Source organism: Myotis yumanensis, unplaced genomic scaffold (genome assembly GCF_028538775.1).
Source record: "Myotis yumanensis isolate MYYU_CA2020_CCGP unplaced genomic scaffold, mMyoYum1.0.hap1 SCAF_4, whole genome shotgun sequence".
NCBI classification, from domain to species: Eukaryota; Metazoa; Chordata; class Mammalia; order Chiroptera; family Vespertilionidae; genus Myotis; species Myotis yumanensis.
Genome location: NW_027223755.1, coordinates 46835478 through 46847879, shown reverse-complemented (window position 1 = coordinate 46847879; position 12402 = coordinate 46835478). Strand labels below are relative to the sequence as shown.

General features: G+C 35.1%; 1 pseudogene; it reads left to right on the top strand.

Moving 5' to 3' along the window:
- Positions 1–463: 463 nt before the first annotated feature.
- Positions 464–884, top strand: LOC139008111 (ATP synthase F(0) complex subunit C2, mitochondrial pseudogene; annotated as a pseudogene).
- Positions 885–12402: the final 11518 nt, after the last annotated feature.

Here is a 12402-nt window from a genome sequence, read left to right as displayed (position 1 = left end):
AACTGACCATGTTGGCATCCTGACCTTGGACTTTCCAGCCTCCAGCACTGTCAGAAATAAATTTCTGTTGCTTATGTTCCTCATACATAATATTTTGTTAGACAGCCCAAGTTGATTAAGATACTTATTGTACCTTTATTTTTCTAATAGGTATTTTAATACATATTTTTTTAGAGATTTTCTAAAACATGCAATGGGTTGCTACTGTGGTATAATTATTCTGGTAATTACAAACAACTTTGTCATCATCCTCCAATCTTCCTGTTCATTCCCCTATATATATACTTACTATGTGTTTGAAATGTAATTTAAGTGTGATTTCTTAAGTACTATATCCCAAGAAACGTCAGCTTAGAAGAATGACTATATTCACATGCTATTTACGCTAGGAATAGTGTAAATATTTTAATAGAAGCTATTGTGTAGCTCTGTCTTTTCTGCCAGAACCCTTCATCCCCTAAAAATGTACACCTGTGCCAAGTTGGTATACACCTCCTTCTTGGTCAGTACCTCTCAGCTGCTGAGCTGGTCACAGTCTACAGTGGTACTGAACAATGGGAGACACTAACACACAAGGGCCTCAGCAGCTTGGCAGCCCCACATCACCTGATCACTCTTATTTCTAGCCGCTGCTTCCAAACCAGAGCTATTTCAAGGCATATCAACACAGCAGCCAAGTTTACTGGGGCTGAGGCTACCACAGTATGGGTGGCAGGCTCTGGGCCTAGAATTGGGACTGTTTTGGGAGCCTCATAATTGGTTATGACAGGAACCCTTCTCTGAATCAACAGCTCTCCTCCCACACCATTCTGGGCTTTGCCCTCTCAAAGGTCTTGGAGCTCTTCTGCCTGATAGTGGCCTTTCTCATCCTCTTTGCCATGTGAAGGAAGCCTCTCCACCTCCCATAGTTCTTTCTCCCATGTCTTGTCTGTCCTGTACATTCCTTTTTCTATACCTACCAAGGCAACCTCAGGAAAATGGTTGGCTCAGGATTTGATAGAAGGAAGACAAATAAATATGGTGTTAATAAGGAAAAAAAAGAAGCAATTGTGTAGACTAATGACATAATATCTATCAAGGTCTGTGACTGATTAAAGAACAACAGATTGAAATACACAGATTTAGTGATCCATTGAGATTTGTGCATAGAAGAACCTGGCTGGGCAACTTAGAGTAAAAACATTTGAGGCAAGAAATGTGCTGAAATAAGAAGTGCCCTAGAATGTGGGACCGAGAACATTATAAATCCTTTATTTTCCAAAGTTTCTAGCCTAGCACCTTTATCAGAGTGAGTGGCCAATTTAAATCTTAATGAATTAAACGAAATGAATCCACATGCCAAACTTGGCTTGAGTAAGTATTGCAGTAATAGAAAAAAAGGTTCCCAGTGACATTTGCTACAACAGCAACCTGAAGTACCTGGTAATGTTTTTATAACTACTTAGGTCTTTGCCATTGAGTTGATCCCTGTTATAAAAGCAGAAAGTATTAAGACTAGAGTTTGGCAGAGAGAGAAAGCACTGTTGTATTTCTCCACAGACTTAAAAAGATGATCTTTGTTGAAAAGGTTAACTTATGCTTTAATTAAGGATTGTGAGTGATTTCCATTGTAGAGAGATGGGTCCCATTGTTAACCTTGTGCTATTATATTTATAAAGTTTTTTTCTATTGAGTCTACCTGTTCTTTTAGCAAAAAAGGAAAACAGCCCCATGACTGGGGAACTTTTCAGTGGGTCACTAAATTGCTTGATTGAATATGTTAGCACTGATTATTAAAATGCTTACATTAGTTCATGCATATCTAAACAAGCCCAAGTCTATCTACAAGGGGACCAATAAAATGACCTCAGATCATATATTCAATTTCAGATTGGCACCAATGCATACAGGTGTCAAAAGCTGCACTACGTCAGCAATTAGAACATAGAAAAGTGGTGAGAAGTAGCATGTCTAGAGCCAGATTCATGAACTGAATCTAGAACCCATGAGCTCTGTGTTATTAGGTAATTTTTAAACCTTCCTATGCCTTAGTTTCTATACATATAAAATGGGACAGTCTTACTAGCTACCTAACAGGATTGTCTTAAGGTTACTGAGTTAATACTTATAAAGTACTTAAAATTGAGTCTGAAACATAAAAAAAACCAAAACATTTTGATGTATTTGTTAGAAGTTTGAAGTATTTGTTGCAACGTAACCTAACGGTATTTGCTCAATTTTAACTTCACTTAAATTCTATAAAATTATTACAAGTGAATAATTATATTTTTCTAACAAATAGCCATTCCAAGTTTTCCAAGAAAAAAGTTAAGTAAAATAACTTGTCTTCATGCAAATGCATAATAATTGTTATATCTCACTTAATGCAATTAAATTAGATATCATACAAACTTTCTCAGGAAAATAAAAATATATCATGATATTATGTAGGGCACTACTGGAATGGAATTAATAATTCTACTAATGAAAGAATATTTCTGGTCATATTAAGGTCCCTGGGAGGAATAGCTAACATAGCAATCCAACCCAATATTTACTAAGCATACAAGAACATTTATTAGTTACCATTTTTACTACTACAGAAGTTTAAAAGATTAAATATCAAAGGAAATCTGAAAATACTTTTAGAACAGAAAAAAACAATATCTGAAATTTTAAAAATTCAGTGGAAGGACTCAAGAACAGAATGGAAATGACAGAGCAAGCATTTTATAGATCTGAAAATATATCAATAGCAATTATCCAATCTGAAGAACAAAGAGTAAAATATATAGTTAAAATTTAACAGAGCCTCAAGAATGTGTGGGGCAGAATAAAAAGTTTTAATATTACTCTCATTATATTCCAGGAAGAAACTGAAGAGATTGGATAAAAATATTTGAAGAGATACTGCCTCAAACTTCTCCAAATTAGTTAAAAATTAAAACAACAACAGTGTATCCAATGATATTATAATTTGGCAACACAGATGTCCATTTATTTCTTATATTCCTCAGACAAAGACATAAAATATTATTTTATTCTCTATGTTACAAAAAAATTGAGCATGTTAAAGAGATAAAATAATTAAACTTTTAGAGGTAAAATATAATGCTTTCTATGAAAAGTACACTATTTAAATAGTAAATTAGACCAGGTAGAAGAAAAAATAGTGAATCTGAAGACATAATAAAACTACAAAAAATGAAACAGAAACATTTTTTTAAAATGAAGATAGCAGCAGTGACTTTTGAAACAACTTCAAGTGCCCTAATAATAGGTGTCAATGGAGCTTCACAATAAGGGGAGGGGGGATTGTAGGAACATTTTTTGAAGGAATAAACCCAAGAGATCCAAGAAGCTCAATGTTCAGGGAGCCTAAGAAAAGGCGTACTGCCCCCATTCCTCTCTATAGGGGAGTGGACCTTATTCAATGTGCCTCTTTTTGAATGGAGGAGTTTGAGCACGGCGGCAGTGTGCACTGATACAGGGTACCAGGTGTCAGAGAGTCCAAAAAGAGAATGAGTGTCTGAGAAGGCAGTCTAAATCTTCCCTGGGAATGGTTAAGACCTGTGTTTTGTTTTATTTTTTTCCTCTCATGAGCTCAGAGTAAGTCTAAGAGGCTTCTCTTGTCCTTACAGAACATGGATATCCCATGAGCAGGTGTAATGTTGGTATATTTGTGTTTTCATAGTTTCCCATGATTTGGGTTTCCTGCTGGATGTGGGGAGTCATAATTGAGCTCTACTTGTGCCCAGAGGTCTAACTAGTGATGTGCAGAAGCTGGCAGAGGTGATGGTCTTAAAAGATTCCTCACCTCTTGGTATTCATACCCTTATGTATGAATAAGGGTACATTCATACTCATTACTGAGTGGGCTGGACTCAGGGACTTGATTCTAAAGAAGCAGAAATGTTGGTGTGTGACTCAGTGAGTAGGTCATAAAAAGACAGTATGGCATTGCTCTCTTGCATACCTGCAAGCACTTACTCTGGAGAAAGTTCTATTTGGGAAAAACTAAAACCTTTTGCCAGCAGCCAGGTGACTGAGCTTAGAAGCTGATTCTTCCAGCTTGTCAAGCTTTCAGACAGCTGCAGCATTAAGCTGTCATCTTGACTTTAAGACAGAACCACTAATCTATCTGCTCTTGGATCCCTGACACTCAGAACCTGCTTGAGGTCAGTGTTTGTTGTACTAAGCTGCTACAACTTGAGGCAGTTACATATGCAACAATAGACAATCAATCCAGGGCCCTGGTCCACAATGCACAGAAGCATGTTCATTAACTTAGCACTATATAGGTGTTATCTCTTTGCACTCATCACACTAGGACAGAATAGGTGTTATCAGAAGCAATGCCTCATGCTCACCAGTTACCTGGGACTAAGAAGCATGTCGTCCAAAGCAGCTTCACATAATCTACTCTCTGAGAAGCTTCAAACATAGCTACATGTGGTCAGAGACAAGCAGCCTGAGGCCTCAAGTACCTCCATGCACCAACCTGAATTAAAGACTGTGAAACTGAGCTGAACAGGCCTCATCCAACCTTAAGGTGTTTATGGTTTAAGAATGTCTTGGAAGTATTTAGGGTAAAGAACAACAAAAAATGTCTTAAGTAGCAATATGTAAATATAAAAATGAACACATAGGTTTCAAATATTAGGTAACACCATGTTCTAACACTACCTGTCATGTATACTTCTTCTTGAATAGCAATGACTTTAGACATGACTTAAAAGATTAAGAAATTGTTGATATTATATTAATTAGAAATCAATAAGACCACACTGAAAGATTTGAAAGCAGTATACAGTACATATAATTTACTTATAATAGACAATGGTATTTGTACTGAATAAAGGATAGTTAAGAGTTCAACAGGACCTTCACTATGTCATAAGCACCATGAGTGAGAGATGGTTTGACCTCGTCAACAAGTGTATCCCAGCCCAGAGGGTACAGCACACAGGGGGTTCAATGTATATTGAACTAATGAATGTAGAAATGTTATTTTCCCTAGGCATTTTTCAAAGCTATTGTGTGTAAGTTTTAATACTATCCATTCATTAATTTTTATTCTGTTACTGAGCAAACAGACTTGCTCATTGATTGATTTTATAACTTTTCAGCAAAGGGACCCATGGAGAACATAAAGAACTTTTTGACTAAATGGATTTTGTTAGCACAGCCATCTGGGACATCAACATTTTTGCCCATGCTGGTCTTAAACAGGCACATTTATAAAATACAGTTCCATAGGTAGCAGCATACAAGGCAACACAGATTGGATACTGAATTGGGATTTCACGGGCTTAGGGTGAGAGGGAGCTGCAGAAATGGCAGCACTTCAGGAGTGACATAGCAAACCTGGTGGTGCCTAGTAACCTGCCTTATCTCCTGCAAACCCTGTGGTTAGAGGATGGCTACCTCTTGTCAGCATATTCTTAGCTCCAAAACAATTGAAGGTTTTTATTAGTTTAATTAAAATGTCCAGAAGTTTAGGGTATGTAGAGTGGAGTCTTCACATCATCACCTTAAAATGAGGCTTAAAGAAAAACACTTCATCCATTATCGATCCTCTGCTAATGCTAAACATTATATGCTATTGAAACTTTGCTACTAGAATTTAGAGAGAATGCACAAAATTGTTGTAAAAGAACAAAAAATAGTTTGGACACTATAAAATAGTTTGGAAACTAAAAATAGCTTGCATACTTTATTGCAAACTCTTTTAGTATCATGTTATTGTTAACTCATTTGTATTCACTGTAATAGCACTAGTCATAATAAATTCATTGGAATTAATATGGATGTCACACATACCTTCTTAGGAATTATAATGCAAATCAATGTTAATTTAATGTTCTATTCAAATAAAGTGTAACTGTTTTAAGTCATATAATAATGCCATTGTGTAGAGCTATAAAGGTTATAACAGTATAGATTTCCTCCAGAGAGATGTGATAATCTCAGAAGTAGTACTTCTCAGCTTCCATAGGCAGCCTAATGACTCTGATCATAGGCTACTAATAGCTCTCTGAATGATGTGTGGGGTTCTCCACAGGGCTACAGCTTAGTTATTCAGCAGAAGAATCACATCACATCAAAGATAGAGCTTCAGAGTAAACTGTTATTTATGTGGTCTTCTGAGTTTACTTGATAGGCATGAGCTGTATGAATTCACTTGTAAGCAATTACAATAGTCCAAACAATCAATATCCTTAACATTTGGTTCAAGTAAAAGCAGTGCACAAATATAAGCTACTACAGTTTTGATATGAAACTAATACTTTTCATCTACTGACTGAACAGTAGTATTTAGAAGGGCAAGATATTTAGAAGACAATAAGATAATAAGGCTAGTTAGTAAAACTAAAATGGCTTAAGTTAATAAATTTAGGAAATAGTAAATAAGTGGGATACCCTCAAAGAAGCTAGAATTTAAAGAGAGAGAATTAATTTTTCAGTGAATGTTGAATAACAAATACACTATTACCAGCTGCTCAGGTGCCAGAATCCTCACCTTATGATGATGTTATTATGGTGGGAAAAAAATCGCATGCAAATGAAGAAAATAGTGCTTAGAAGCAGGGTTTCCTCTCTAACCTACCTAGTGTCAACACCCTTGATGGGAATTAGCAAAGCTTTGTGCAACAAAGAATGAAATACAACTAGGCACTTAAGAGATTTTGGAGGTAAAAATGCATCTTCCATTGTTTCTCTCAATGTTTTATTCACACCCAGTGCCAATAAATCAGTAATTTGTATGTCCATATGGTCTCACATATTTTTCCCAGTAACAATGGAATATGAGAAGTTGAATTTATATATGGCAAATTGGTGATAAATTATGCTTATGAGAATGTACCATAGGGGTGTAAAAATAAAAATTAGTATGAATTAGGTCTACAAAATTCACAAAATTTAGGATGGGATTCAATTTATAGCAATGCTAAATTTCATAAATAAAGTTAATGCTATTAATAATCCAACAAGATCCTTTCTCCAACTTTTCCATGAAGAGTCTCTAAGGCACAGAGCACAAAACATTAGTCAAAATACACAGGATATATTTGAAGAATCTAAAATTCATGTCTTGTTGTTTCTACTGTACATATCCACATTAACTTTAAAATAGCATCTGGGGCCCTTACCAGTTTAGCTCAGTGGATAGAGCGTCGGCCTACAGACTGAAGGGTCCCGGGTTTGATTCCAGTCAGGGGCATGTGCCTTGGTTGTGGGCACATCCCCAGTGGAGGGTGTGCAGGAGGCAGCTGATCGATGTTTCTGGCTCTCTATCCCTCTCCCTTCCTCTCTATAAAAAATCAATAAAATATATTTAAAAAATAGCATCTGGAGAAAATCTTGTTGGTAGCTAATGGGAAAATGTTAGTGTAATTTCTTCCTGAAAATTCAGCTTGCATGATATGGGATTCAACTGAAATGATATGGGAAACTATGGCAATTTTTACCCAAAGTAACTATAACAGTATTTTAAATAAAAACAATTTATCCAATTTTCAAACTCTCTTTTCATTTAATAATACTGTAAGTATTATGAAAACAAAAACTTGTTTTGAAGTTGTGACAGGTGAGTGATAAAGAATATCTGCTAAATAAACTAAATTAAAGAGGAAGGCAGGGGAGGGGAAGGGGAAGGTGGGAGAGATCAACCAAAGGACTTGTATACATGCATATAAGCATAACCAATGGACACAGACACTAGGAGGGTGAGGACATGAGCGGGGGGTGAGGGGCAATGGGGGAATAAGGACACATATGTAATACCTTAATCAATAAAAAAGCCATTTGATTTGTATCATTAGGGAAAATAGAAAATTAATCGTTTTTATCATGTTTAGAATCTTTATTATTACATATTTTCATTTCTGCATGAAAGAAAAAACAAAAAATGAACAGGACACCAACTCAACTTTAAGCTTGAAAATCTTAACCATAAATACCATTCCCATGCCCAGCAAAAAGGGTCTACAGATTATTTTAAATAGAGATGGAAACTTTCTAAGTTACATTCTGTTAAATATCAAATTTCTATTTTAAAAATAAATATTTAAGTGGAAAAAAGTATTTCTAGTTTCCTATGATTACATAATTATTAATGCATGATAGACAATAACATCAGCATAACCCTTTGGAACAATATGGGAGCCTACAGTGCTTTCCTGAGTTCATTGCTTGGGACTTATGTTGTATTTGATGTAAGTTTCAAAAATGTACTGGGTTGATTTTAAATTGTGATTTATCAAAATTTCTTTCCTTAATTTCCACTTCCAGAAAATGGATTAAACATACTTTTTCTTATTCCTCTCATTAAGTACAACTGAAGTCCTTAGACATTACCTATAAAATAAACATAATACTCTGAAAGATGGAGAGAAGAAAGCAAGATTTTTATAGAATGACACAATGGTGAGTTCTCTGGGTTTTCTTTTTGCTTCATATATCCCAGTATGGAGCAGAAGAATGTAGCAACAGAAACACCAATGGTGCCAACAATGGTGCACCCCAACAAAAGCTTGCTTTCTTTGGAAACAACCCAAATTTCTTCAATGGTTGAATGGTTAAATAAACTGAAGAATAATCATGGATTGCAACTCAACAGAAAAAAACAAACAAAGTACTGATACATGCAATAACTTGGATGGATCTCCAGAGATTTATGCTGAGTGAAAAATTCAATTCCAAAAGGTTATTTACTGTTTGATTCTGTGTGTATAACATGCTAGAAATGACAAAATCATAGATATGGTTGCCAGGGATTTAAGGAGGGGCTGGTACCAGAGGGAAGTATGTGTGTCTATAAAAGTGCAACAGGAGGGATCCTTGTTGTAATAAAATTTTTCTGTATCTGTAATATATCAATACCAATATCCTTGTTTTGACATTTCTACACTATAGTTATTCAAGATAATAACATTGGAGGAAACTGGGTAAAAGGTACATAGAATCTCTATTATTCCTTTTACAACTGTATGTAGATTACCTCAAAATAAGTTAACTAAAAGATTGTTCCTTTTATTTGTGCTTCTCAAGTTGATTGATCCTGTCTATTAGTGATTCTTCTGTAATATCTACAATTTGCAAATTGTATCCTATGTAAATACAGGCTCAGAAAAAATATGGTCTCCATGACCAAAATTGATGATTCCATGCTATTCTGAGTCTCTTAATATATTTTAAAATTTGCATTTCTTCATGCTCATATGTCAAACTTTTTATTTTTAGTCTCCAAATTCCTGGGGTAAAATATACATTTCCTTGAGGAAATGGTAAGGTGAATTAAAATCCAGGATCACCACATATGTCTGTGCATGTTGTGCATAATGCCCATCTGAACAAAGATGACTACCAAGTATGAAATCAAGATTTCTCTCCAATAACTCTCCCAGTACTACGTTAGCCTAAAAGGAAGTGGCACTTCATCTAATTGTTTTCCCAGAGAGCTCTCCTTCTAATTGGCACAGAGTTTCATTTTGTGCTATCCTTGTGTCCTAGTAATGACCAATAAAATTACTGAACAAATACTCACTGGGACTTGACATCATATTATTAGTCTGATATGCACTGAGAGTAAAAAAGAATAAATGACAGGCTCTGAGTAATTCATCAATGAATTTATAATCTAATTTAAATCCTGATACAAGCAAAGACATAACTATATTATTAGTGTATAGGTGAAGAAAAGGAGAAAAATAAAATCTTATAAACCTCTGGGATCTTAAATTTTCATAGAAAGAAATTATTTTAATAGCATACATCTCCTAGCATATGCAATTATTAATTATTTTTCTCCTTTTGAAGATAATTATTTACCATTTGCAACAGCATGGATGAAACTGGAGAGCATTATGCTAAGTGAAATAAGCCAGTCAGAGAAAGATAAATATCACATGATCTCACTCATTTATGGAATATAATGAACAACATAAACTGATGAACAAAAACAGGTCCAGAGACAGAAAAGCATGGATCAGACCGTCAAACCTCAGAGGGAAGGTAGGGGAGGATGGGGGCAAGGGAGAGAGATCAACCAAAGGACTGGTATGCATGCATATAAGCATAACCAATGGACACAATCAAGAGGGGGGGGGGCAATGGGAGGATAAGGATACATATGTAATACTGTAATCAATAAATAAATTTAAAAAAATAAAAAATAAAGATAATTTTTTTCCATTTTTGCTATGATGTTTTTTCTGTTTGTTTTTATACAACTAAAATGACATTATTATGGCTATAAGTGCTGATAATTGTAAAAATGATAACAATATTTAGAGCTTTCTTAATATTAGAGTATGGAAAGTATTTTATATTCTGTTGGTGCTGGCAGGGTTCAGAAAGTCCCACTTCAGGCATCCATTAATGCCAAGGTTCTTATTCCGGCATCAAGAAGAGTTCAGGAAATCTGGAGAAGGCTGTGCGTAGATTAAATAGGAGTCCAGAGACAAAATATAATTTTGAAAGGCATTTGGGGGTCAGAAGAGCTTAGTTTAAAGGAAACTAACTTCTAAGACCTAAGGTCTTCAGGTCTTAGGTCTCTTCATTCCAGGACCCCATGCTTTTTACTAACACAACTTGTCCTGAGGCGAGGCAGAGATATACACTTCGAAGGGTATACACAAGCATTGTCAGAATGGGAGAATTAGCCTATGGTTGTTCAGGTATTTGGCCAGTAGGAGGCAATAACATGTAGATTAAGATACCCTTTAGCTGTCTGGCAGCCACAATCAATTTAATGTATCCTATTCAGGTTTGGGGAAATGCCTTTAGCCATTCCCAGATGCAGCCCTGCTGTCATGCTGGAATTGGGTTCTGGCAACATTCATATTCTATAAGATCCTCACAAGAACTCTGCAATAATGAGTGTATGATGGTTAATTTTACGTCAACTTGACGGTCTTGGGATGTTCAAATACTAAACATTATTTCTGGGTGTGTCTGTGAGGGTATTTCTGGGTGAGATTAGCATTTCAGTCCATGGAATGAGTAAAGCAGACTGTCCTCTCCAATGTAGGTGGGCATCATCCAATCTATTGAAGGCCTCAATAGAACAAAAAAGGCAGAGAGAGAATTCACTTTTCCTGCCTGACTCATAAACTGGGATACAGGTCTTCTGTCCTAGGACCAAAACATACACCATCAGCCCTCTGATTCTCAGGCCTTTGAACCTGGACTAGAATTTACACCAGTTATCCTGGTTCTCAGGCCTTCTAAATTTAGACTGGAACTGTCACTAATTTTCCTAGTTCCTTAGCTTATAGATAGCGATTGTGGCACTTCTCAGCCTCCATAATTGTGGGAGCCAATTCCTTATTAAAAAATCAAACAAAAAACCCCAAAACTCTTTTTATATATCTATATCACATATAATAGATATTATTAATATAAAATATTAATATGAATTTATATATTAATATATAATTCTGATCTGTTCTATTTATCTGGAGTACCTGACTAATACAGAATATAAACATAATTGGAAAGTTTACTTATATGCATAATTACTACTCTTATAATTAGCTGACATAAATAAATAATATGAGAATATCAGTTCTCTTTTAATATACAAAACTGAAATCTAATGAACTTAAAAGAAGTTAAACAGAATCTATATAGTATTTTCCCACATAAATAAGTCATGAAATAGCCATGGATTACTAATCTGGAAATACAAAGTGTAAGAATTTTTTCTTTTAGAAAAACCTTTAGAGAAAATAATTATTAGATTTAATTGGCAACTTTCTCCTTCTCTGGGAAATTCAACATTTTCTGCAGTTTGAATGGCATAACTCATAATTTTATAGAAACGTTTAAAATATAGCTCAGGCATAAATGTGATGTATTTTGAAAATTACCATTCAGCCAATGTTGCACAATGGTTGAGCGTAGACCTATGAAACAGGAGGTTACAGTTTGATTCTTGGTCAGGGCAAATGCCTGGGTTGTAGGCTCCATTCCCAGTAGGATTGTACAGGAGGCAGCCAATCAATGGTTCTCTCTCATCATTGATGTTTCTCCCTTTTGTCCTCTCCCTTCCTCTCTGAAATCAATAAAAATATATTTTAAAAAATTATCAACATTGTATCTTTTAACATCACTTTTAATGTGATGTCTAGTCACATGCTCATTTATGTTTATGTACAATAATAAAATTGTTTACAGTCACTGATAAAACTCATTTTTAGTAATATTTCCCACTTTTGGGCTCTGATGGAATAGATCATTGATAGTTGAAAAATAAAAACTACATGTAGGTAGCCTATATAGCAGATAACAATAGAAATTTCATTTAAAACGGGGACCGGGAGAACAGCTGACAAGCTTATTTCTCAGCATCTCCACTTTCAAAATAGCCTTCTATGCCCTGTTCATATTTTAAATGAAATTTCTGCTCAGCTTCAT